A 10,799-nucleotide genomic window follows, 5' to 3' on the forward strand; every position below is an offset into this window, starting at 1 on the left:
TGCATTTTTCATCTACTCAGAGGTGGAGGTGGAGGATTTTGAAGACAGATGCCACTGAGGGATCTTTGTTTCCTATTTTTAAAGCATCATATCTTGTGCATATAACCACAATGCTTGTTGTCTGTTTACAAGAGAATTTTTGATAAAGTGATTTTTGTTGTAACTGGTATTTTCAATAGATTGTTTTTTTTGAAGCCCAAGCTTATTTCTCTCTAAACTATTTATCTCTAAACTCCAGCACTACCATATGTGTTTGTCCCACTTAAACACCAGCACATGTCTGACCGTTTGGGTCATAACTTCAGCCTCCACAACATTGAAACCATGAAACTTTTTTTCCCATGTCTATGCACAATGTTTTCATTTATGAATGAGGTAGACGAAGATATTGTAAGCCACATTTTTTACAGAATTACAGAATCATGGAATACGTTGATTTGAAAGGGACCCACAAGGATCCTAGAAGTCCAGCTGACCATGCACAGCACCATCCCCAAGAGTCACACCATGTGTATGAGTGCATTGTCCAAATGCTTCTTGAGCTTTGTCAGGCTGGTGCTGTGAGCACTTCCCTGGGGATCCTGTTCCAGCGCCCAACCATCCATCACCAGGAGTGAAAAACTTTTCACTGATATCCAACCCAAACCTCCCATGACACAGCCTCAGGTCATTCCCTCAGGTCCTGTCACTGGTCATAAGACTGAAGAGATCAGTGCCTGCCCCTTCTCTTCCCCTCAAGAGCAAGTTGTAGACTGAAATAAGGTCTCCTCTCAGTCTCCTCTTTTGTTGGATGTAGCAGCAGCTTTTGGATGCCTATATGCATAACATAAGCATATACAGAAACTTAATTGCTAAAACATGAACATACATTTTTGAAATTATTTGAAAAATCTGGATTGTCTATTACCTGAAGACTTGAAATAATTTTGACCTTTAAGGACAACAAGTCTTCATATTAATTGTTTTCGATGCTGGAATTTTCCACAAATTTGTTTCAGAATGTTGAAACGTAAAGTTTTGGCAAGTATGATCAAAGAGAGTTTGGACTTACTGAAATGACTGTTTCCATTGTAAATTCCTCAGAATCCAAAACTCCTGATTTGAAAACTCAAACTGTGTTTGGTTGCTTTGATTTTTTTAAGATCAAAATACCATTCAAACATATAGTTGCAAGAGAATTTTTATTTCCCATTTTCCCACTGTGTATTTTTAGTGCAAAAAGCTTCAGCAAACCCTAGTTCTCGCTTTGGAGGAAATCAAGGCTTCCACAAAGTTCAGTGAAATGTTCCATATGAGGAAATATAGTGATAATAAATCATAAAGCTGTTGCAGCCTGATTGCTGCAATGAGTGACATAATTAGATGCCAACACCTAACCACACAACAATCCATCTTTTGCCTGCCATTCCTCTGTCATAACCTCTCTTCACATAAACAATTACAGGAACCTCCAGAGACCTGTACTTGCAGAAGTACATTATCCCATGGGTAGTGGTGGGGTATGGGGGTATGGGGACTCTTTCCCACTTCTCATTCTTAAACTCATGAGATGCAGAGGATTGAGGATAGGAACACACCTTATGCATTAGAATTTTTCCTTCTTTTAAGTCAGAAGAGAAAGAAACAAATAGGAGTGTGGGGAAAGGAAGAAAAAGTATGATTTTCATTTCCACATGGAAATAATTTTGCAATTAAACCATTGCAATACTTAAAGGTGTCCAGTATCTGTTGAATTGATCAGCATGTATGTACAGATTTGTTTTCTCTATTTGTTCATTTTTGTATTTCTTTTTAAAGGAATGGAATGTTTCAAGAAAGATTTTTAATAGTATTTATATTATAAAATAGATTACCAGTTTTAAATATCTACCTGTGATTAAACAAATTGATAACACTAGTTTTCCTCTTATACCTTGAAATCCAAATATCTTGTGAATTTCCAGTATTTATAGCATGTTGTTCTTCTGCATAACATAAAATAAAAAACACTTGATTAAAAAACTGTTTCAATGGATCCCACACCAAATAACCCCTACGCCTTATGACAGTGATATGACATTAACTTGCAACACACATTCTATTATGAAGCATATATAGGAAAATATTTGGTTTTAAATGTGTCTTATATTTTCTGTCCCTTTTTGAAAGGCACTGTGAATCTCATTCTTTGATAGGACACTGGTAAATATAGATGATACCAGCAAAAAAAAGAAAAAAAAATGAGTTCAACAAAAAAAAAAAAAAAATCCATGTCTGGAATGTCCAGACATGTCCTTCATTATAAAAATTGTAGATACAGACATTTCCAGTAAACAAGAAATTTTGCATATATTCACATACAGTCTTATCTCAGAGTAAGAATATTTAACATCTGGATTCTCAAAATATTAGAGATAAAGGACAGACTGATTAAAGAGCCTGTGGGTAGAGTCCCAGCTATAATTGTATGTTCAGCTGCTTCACTAGTTGCCATTGAATTTATTAGTCCTTTGATGAAGTAAAAAATGAATTCTCTATGAGAGCTCTCACACAGATCTCTGACTGCTCTCCTCTAACATCCTCTCACTGTCTACCCATCTCTCCATTGATTATATGGGGAATCTATGACAACTTACTTAAAGTGTCTCAATTTAAAGTGGCAAAGTAGGTGGAGTTAATGAATATTCTAATGACAGCAGCTCATCATGTACTTCCTTGTAAAGTTTAGCTGTACTTTAGAAAAGCCTTTCTGCCATTGCTGTTGTTTTTTGCTTTAGGATTCCAACCAGTCAGCACACAAATATATAATTTCTATTCTTATAAAAAAGAACACCATTACATAAAACTGCCTTCTAAATTTCAAAATTAAAATGATAAAATATTAGACCAAGTCCTGGTTTAAAGAAAGTATTCAGCAGTGAAAGGACATATGATTTTCAATAATATCATTGCTAATGACTGGGAATATAGATGGCAGATGTAAAAGGGAAACTCCAGCAATAAAAGCAATTAGAGTATTAACTTTGAAAGTACTCAAAGCACAGAGAAATAATACAACAAAGTGCAGGTCAAAATCTGCAGAGACATTTTAGCACCAAGTTTCTACAGCTTTAAGCAGCAGATAAACACCCAAATATCTGTTGACACTAAATTTGTAGAATATTTAATAGCACAGCTCTGTGTCATAGTTATAATTATTAAGATCCTGTGAAGCCTTTATTTTAAGAAATTCCAATGTTAATAAATAGGAAATTTATTTCAATAAACTAAGTAGAGACCTCATCAATCTGTAGAGGATAAGAGAATTCAAGCTTTAGTAAAACCAGCTAATTCACCTGAGGGAAAAAAAACTAACCCACAAGCCAACACAAAGAAATTCAAACAGCCAAACAGCTATTCAATAAAGCATGAAGGATAAAAAAAAGTAGTGATGTCTACAGATCTTTTAGAATATTGAAGAACTAATACAGCATAAATGCACTGAGACAGCACAGACTAGGACATTTGATCCATAGGTCGTTGGAGAAACAAGAACATCTTCTGAGGCTGAATGGACTCTTCAGGTTAAACTCTGATAATTTAGATCATAGAATAACATTCATCTGGTTTTATCTGGTCATTTAAACATCCTCTATTGAAAAATAATCATAAATTTATTCAGCTGTTCTTCACTATGCATCTTAGGATGTGATCTCTGCAATGTTTATAAAGGATACAAAGACAATTAATGCAGTAGTTTGCATAATTGACTTGAAATGAAAAACAATATTATAATGACAGGCAGGGACATGAGCACCAAAACAAATGTATAGGAGTTTCTGAATTGTTTATATCTTTCCTAGTTGTTATTTCAGGAAAGAGGCCCCCTTTTCTCAACACTTCTTATCCACTTTCACTGTGAAAATGCATTTCAACCTCAGCATTGACAGTGAATTGTTTTCAATATACACAGTCATACAGCTTTATATGGTTTGTCATACACTTTAGTTTTTATAATTTCTCTCTTGGGAACATGAGATAAAACACTCTTTCCTATATTATAGGTTGTGGAGTCTCTGAGTCACACACAGATAGCAATGACTAGAGAACAAAACCATTTCGCTCCTTCCATTTCACAAGACTGATGATTACACAGTAGTGAGAAAAGTATAATCCACATTATGGATAGGAAGATTTAAATTATGGAAACAACACAACTCGGTTATTTTATATAAAATTCTTTCTTCTTACAACTACACATTAAATTGACTTGGCATTCATGTGTGCAATCTGTGAAGAACATGATAATGTTTTTTAATTCATGAGATTATTTACATTTCTATTAATTAAGAATGATACTAATTTTTTTAATTTATTTTCAGAAAATTAGAAGCCATTTAACATTTTATTTAGGCTGAAGTTTGCCCAGACCTAGATTCTCAGCTGTTGAATAATTTTCTAATTGACACACTTTTTCTAACCTCAATTTTCCCCCCTTTTATTACTTTTGCAGCACTCTGAGAGTTAATAATATCCTAATAATGTTTACATTCTCCTTTTTGAAGAGTCCAAATTTCTATGCAGAAATTGCTGTTCACTGCAGATAACAAAACCATTAAAAACATTCTGTTGTACCCAATCCACTAATGCTTTATGTGCAAGATGAATACTAAAAGCACCATTATCAGCAGTTACCAATCACTTATTGACACTTACACAATTAATTAAGTAGCTGCTTCATTAACATTTTCAATCTGAGTGTATATTTTCTGTTACGTATCTAAATCAAACATTTGTTGAATTAGAGGACAGGACCAATCTTAGTTGCTTCCTGACCAGAGATCTGCAGGAAACAAGAAGCCAGCATTATGCAGCACATGGCTTCGGTCTGCATTCATGACTCACAATCATGCTATGCTTCTGGTGCAGCAAGGAACAGCACGTACTTAGCCAGGCACAAGAGACTACTGTCTTCTTCTTCGTGCTAATGCTTCCTTCTACTGCTATGGATAAATGATACTCAAATCATATTAAGAGTAAAAGAACAGAAATAAACATATATATCAATCATCTGCACTTCTTGCAAGGAAAGATCCAAACATTTTTATATATGTGTATATTTCTATTTCTTGAGACTCTACAAAATGTACTGCCTGTTTAACTAAGCCTTTGATCTACAGCGTTTCTACAAGAAAACATGGGTAGCAGTGGCATCCTAAAAGATTTCAAAGGAGAAATGCCTTCTGTAAAATCTTGTGCCAGGAGGATAAGCACCATATACTTCCCTCAAATTTCCTTCCTATTGACCTTACAAGCAGGTAAGAGAAATGAACAGTTGCCTCTTTTATTTATATCCCAGTGTTGCCACTTCACTGTTCTGCAGCTTGAGAAAAACAGTGATCTGGGGCATGGTGTGTGTGCTATGAGTATAGTATAATAATACTTCATAATTGGTATTTACAAAATACTGTGAAGTGTAATGGAGGTATTTGAACTTTTTTTAGTAGAAAGTCTCTTTAATATTGATTAAACATAAAACAAATCTTCATTATAACACATTTTTACACAACCAGCCCTAGAATACCTCTCAACACAGGAATACAACCAGATACAACGACTGTCTAAGTCTTCACTTTCAGTGATAACTTGACATCAAGAAAATGCTCCCTCTCTAATAAACTGAAATGTTTTTCTGCAGTGTTTACAAGCTCTTGGAAAATTTGCCCGGAGGCTCAAAGATTTAGTTTTATGTCTAATAAACTTTTCAAACAATCTTATTAATTTAGTAAATCAATAAAAATAAACAATGAAGATTCCTTTACATGACTTTAGATGGAAAGCTACTCTTTATGCTTCTTTAAGCTAATATTTTAATGTATTTTGTCTCTCAGACTGTTATGAATATATCTGTCACTGAAAATCCCTACTGGCAAATGGAAGGCTAAAAGAAAGCTATGAATCTAACTATTTACAATGGAGGACTTATCAAGGTAACTACACAGACAGGGAAGGGAGAGACCTGATGTATTAAAAGTGCTTCTACTATTGCAACTCAGGGGAGAAGGTATTTTAATCCAAAAGGAAGTTTTTAAAGAAAATAAAACCATTTATATTCAGATCAGTGGTCATGTTGCCAATAAACATCACTCATGAAGGCCTACTTACCTCCAACTGCCCATCTCTCTTCCAGCCACCTCTCATTTCTTCCTCATGATTCCACACAATGTATTGATGTCTCTGTAACATTCCCCTTCTTCATGCCTCTTGCTAAATTATATTCCTGGGCATAGGATGAGGAGATAGACTGCATAGCTGTTATCTCTTTTGTTCACCTTCAATCAATGAATGAAAAATTGTAGATGCTTTTTTGTTTGACTTCTTTTCTCTTTTTTTTTTCTTTTGTCTTTAACTTAGAAGTGTTCTCCGGGTCACAATGTCAGAAAATGAAAAGGATAAGATGGCAAACATGCAACCTCCTCTATATTGCACACTATCCTTCATAATTCTCTGTTCACACATAGCCTTGAGAAAGTACTCAGCAGGGCACGGATCTCACAAGCACACTGTGTTCTGTGCCATGTGCACAGCCTGGGTGCCAGAGAGTGTGAAATGGAAATGGGAACTTTTGTTTAATAAACTAATCGACATATTCTGAGATGTTTAGAGAAATTTTCAACTGATCATCATAGGTGTCTCACTTGTAAGGAAGTACAGAGAAAAGGAGACCCAGAAACCTTTGGCTGTATTGACTTAATTTTCAGTGGCTGACTAAAATTGAATTTATGCTTCTAATGTAAAGCTGTAATTAAGTGGAAGTTCTAGCTTTCTTCTTTCCAAGAGAGTCTGGGTTTGTGCAAAGAATATTCTCTAGTACTCAAGCATCTGCTGCAGCTTTGGGGAGGTATACAAGTTTAGTGCCTTTGATGATCTTCATTGGCTTCTCAGACTGTAAAGCCATATGTAAGGGCTGTATAAAGCCATAAGACAGGTCTCAGCTGCCAAAACAAACACATGATCAAATAGTTTTTCAGTGCTTTTCTTTCCTTTTTTTTTTTTTTTTTTTTTTTGCTTCAGGAAATCCTCTTTTTATATTGGGTCTGGTACCAGGGTGCAAGCATGCCGCACTAACATCTTTACTATGTCTGTGCAAACCCATATGCTGTAAAAATATTTAGATTCAGTTCTTGACAGGGACCATAATGTAACTAATTGTGGCACTTCGTTGTGATACACAGATTTATCCTTGCTTTGAGCAGCAGAGGAACTAATGTGGTATGCAACTGTAGAAACAAAGAAAAGAGGAAAACTGCAGAGAATGTTACCACCAAACAAATCTGGAACAAGTCCTGGGAATCTAAAAAAACTACATCAGTGTTGCATTGCAGAGAACAATTCTGAATTAGTATTTTGCAAAGGAAAAGGCTTACAGGTAAAGGAACTGAAGACAGAAAATGCTAACATAAAGGACCGGATTTATGCCACTTCCAATTGTTTAGCTTATTCCCGTAAAGCCGTTTCAGAGAAGACATGAGAACATACTCCCTTTGTACAATTTAGTCCTTCCAAAAAGCTGGAGTCAATACGTTTCACACCCTGCTGTTAAAACCATTATTGTTATGCCACTTTTATTTCTACCACCTCATTTATTCTAAAAGCATCTCTAAAATATTAAAATATCAACCTCACAGCATGCATGGATACTGAAGGAATTACAAGCAACTTTCATGAAAGGACTTGAGGGGTCTGAGTTGCTTTTTTTAATTTTTCACTATATCAGTGAAAATACATCTCTTAATCACAACTTCTCAGCTGAACCTATTGTTGCTTACATGAGTGCTTATCTCCTATTTCCCTGGAAAGTTAAACTGCCTTGTTAAATCTCAGGTGAACCAAGCCAATCTCTGCCTTTGCAGCAAACCAGAAAAGAGTAATATTTTCTGAATTAAACAGCTGTTTTAGCTGAAAGGCAACCACTTGCACCATAACCAAACAGTTGAGTTGCTGGTGGAGCCAAGACTTAAGACAGATCTGGGAGCAGTAGAAGCAACCTCCCAGGCTGACAACAGAGGTGCAAGGTGGCATTAAATCCTGCAAATGAAATATCTCTACTGGCTGAGCAGATTCTGAGACTTTGGAGTTAACACCTTTTGTAAAGCAATATTCAGAGAGATTATATTCCTGTGTATGGTAACAGATGATAAAACAAGGTGTAGGGCTGTTCAGAAGCAACATCTTGAATCTGTTTTATTTAGGCAATAACCAAATAATTAGACACTTTTGAAACTTCTTTATTTTTGATGAAATAAAATGTAAGAAAGTAAATCAAAAGATGTTTTAGACTTAGGTTTAATAGGATCCAAGATGGCATGTTGGTACAGTTTAAAATATATCACCCTACATTATAAATCAGGTTTTCACAGGATTGTAACATTTAAAAACTTTCTCAAGGTTTGTATTACAAATTCAGTACAAGTCTGGGCTATACATATGGAGGGAAAAAAAGATACGAAGCAGCAGTTTATCACGGAGAATAAAAGAAAACCATTATAGCAATTAGAGTGTGTCTTCTGTGAAGTCCATGATTTTCATATGCATATTTGCACATTTGCCTAGGGAGGTGGTGGAGTCACCATCCCTGATGTGTTTAAAAAAACACTGGATGTAGCACTCAGTGCCATGGTTTAGTTGAGATGTTAGGGCTGGGTTGGACTCGATGACCTTGAAGGGCTCTTCCAACCTTGTGATTCTGTGATTCTGTGATAACTAAGCAAAGCCTTCTTCCAGCAGCTTGAAAAAGCCTGTACAATAACAGATGTCTTTGGGCACAGCAATTTGGGCAGGGAAGGAAATTAATGAGATATAAACTTTATTGTTTACAGACATGATTTTTATGTAAATGCAGCTTCCTCTTTTTATCCCATAAAACTTTATCAGGGAACTTTAGTTTGTGGAATAACAGTGGTAACTTCACCAGTAAATATAAAGCCTAGAACTCCTGAATGCCCAAAAAAACATCCCCAAACAAGCCTTATTCAAAGTATTGATCCTTAAGAATTCTTAATTCATCCAGGCTTTTTTGGAGACTACAGGTTTTCAGTGGCACTTATTCCATATGTTCTTTTGGTGATCATCTGAGGAAGGCAACTGGTGGAAATATCAGGCGCAATTCTCTCATAACCTATAAATAAAATGTTATTAAATATCACCTGATCCCAGTTATTAGCCATGAGCATTTGGCTCTATTATGATTATATTTCCTCATCAGACCAAATTCTTGATTTAGTATTTGTTTTGATAGAGTCTACAGTGAAATTATTTTCACATCTAGATATATTTTAAACCAAAGGAGAAAATGTGTAAAATACCCTGTAAATGTAACAAAAAGTCCTCTATTTTTGTTGTTGACTTAAATGGAAGTAAAATAAAATTTAAAAATTGTCATGTATGCCCAATTACCTGTCAGCTAAAGCCTGCCCTTCTAATCAGTTCTGTCTAGATGGGCATTGGTATCTTTTTAGGATTCTATTGATTTTGAGGATGGTCAAACAAATGATGAAACATGTAATGCACTGAATAAGACATTAAGCAAAACTGTAAAAATTTCCATGGTAAGCATATTAGAAAATAATCACAAGCAATTAATTTATAACTGGTTTATTTATCCTAAAAATTGCTTGTTATAGAGAAGTAGTTAAATATTATGCACTGTTTACATTGAAATTTTTGTTATTTTTAAAGATGAGCAACTCATGAAGAACTTTCACTGCTTTATATTTATTAGTCTTAGTTAACTTCCAGCTTTCTGTAGTCTCAAAAGTAAATTTACCTAACTGCTGATAAAAGCCAGTTTATACAAATTTTTGTTTAACTGCTTCGTACTAATTTTTCCCTTCCTTTGTGTTTGCCCACCTTCAAAGAGTCTGTACTAATGTAATCAGTCCTATTTGGCAATGTTTAAAGCAAAATAACTAAGAAGATACTTATCCCATAGATTATACTAAACATTAGAGAGAAAATGCAGTGTTTAGAAGACAATTTAGATAATGTCCATTACATCCTCTTATGGTGTCACACTTTACTGAGCATTTTATAATTTCTTCTAATTTGTATAAGAACATAGCTGAGAAAGGTGCCATTCAAAAGTCAAATCCAGCCAAAAGCTTCAGAGACACTGAATATCTGAAAAGCAAACTCAGATCTCTTTTATTCATTGTTTGTATTTTCTGTTTATATCCTTCAGTACTCCTTTGCTATTTTGAACATGCTTGGAAAAATTTCATCATCCATTATTTTGATGGCATGACATTTAGTGTCTTTCCAGATCACCCATAAAGGCTTTAAATGCTAAATATACTAGGGGTGATTAATGACTCTTCTTCTGTAGCATTGTGCCTATCTGAAAGCATTTCCCTTCACCACAGTCTTCATTTATAGTTCACAGCTAGTTCTCTATAAACATGAAATTCTAAGTTAAAATTTTCTTTATATGCATGAAACTCTGAGTTAATGTTTTCAGCAGTTGATGTTGTCTTCATCTACTGCTCTCTCCTTTCATGAATGTTTAAAATGTTCTTTATCCTTGTAATTAATACATTGGGTGAATTTCTTTGTGATTGGATGTTGTTCACACACCCCAGGCATCATTTTTTGAAATAACTTTGAAGACTTAAATTAGCAGAATGTATCGAGATTTTATTTATTGTAACAAGCATTGTTAATAAAGTCAGTCTGCCTTTTGTGTGGTAATATTTAAGGGCATTTTAATTCTTTAGCAGAATCTAGCTATCAACAGTTCTATGGGATAAATAAAAATCAAAATAAATCACAATGTTCTGAATGCC

The 10,799-nt window shown here is 34.7% G+C and overlaps 1 long non-coding RNA gene across 1 annotated transcript; it reads left to right on the forward strand.

Annotated features, from left to right (window-relative positions):
* Positions 1-5,130: 5,130 nt before the first annotated feature.
* LOC116184330 (uncharacterized) lies at positions 5,131-7,331 on the forward strand. Its single transcript, XR_004149092.2, has 3 exons — positions 5,131-5,276; positions 5,850-5,948; positions 7,194-7,331. It is a non-coding gene; the product is annotated as an uncharacterized LOC116184330 (long non-coding RNA).
* The last annotated feature ends 3,468 nt before the right edge of the window (positions 7,332-10,799 follow it).

The sequence above is a fragment of the Lonchura striata genome, chromosome 2, assembly GCF_046129695.1.
Source record: "Lonchura striata isolate bLonStr1 chromosome 2, bLonStr1.mat, whole genome shotgun sequence".
Classification (NCBI taxonomy): Eukaryota; Metazoa; Chordata; class Aves; order Passeriformes; family Estrildidae; genus Lonchura; species Lonchura striata.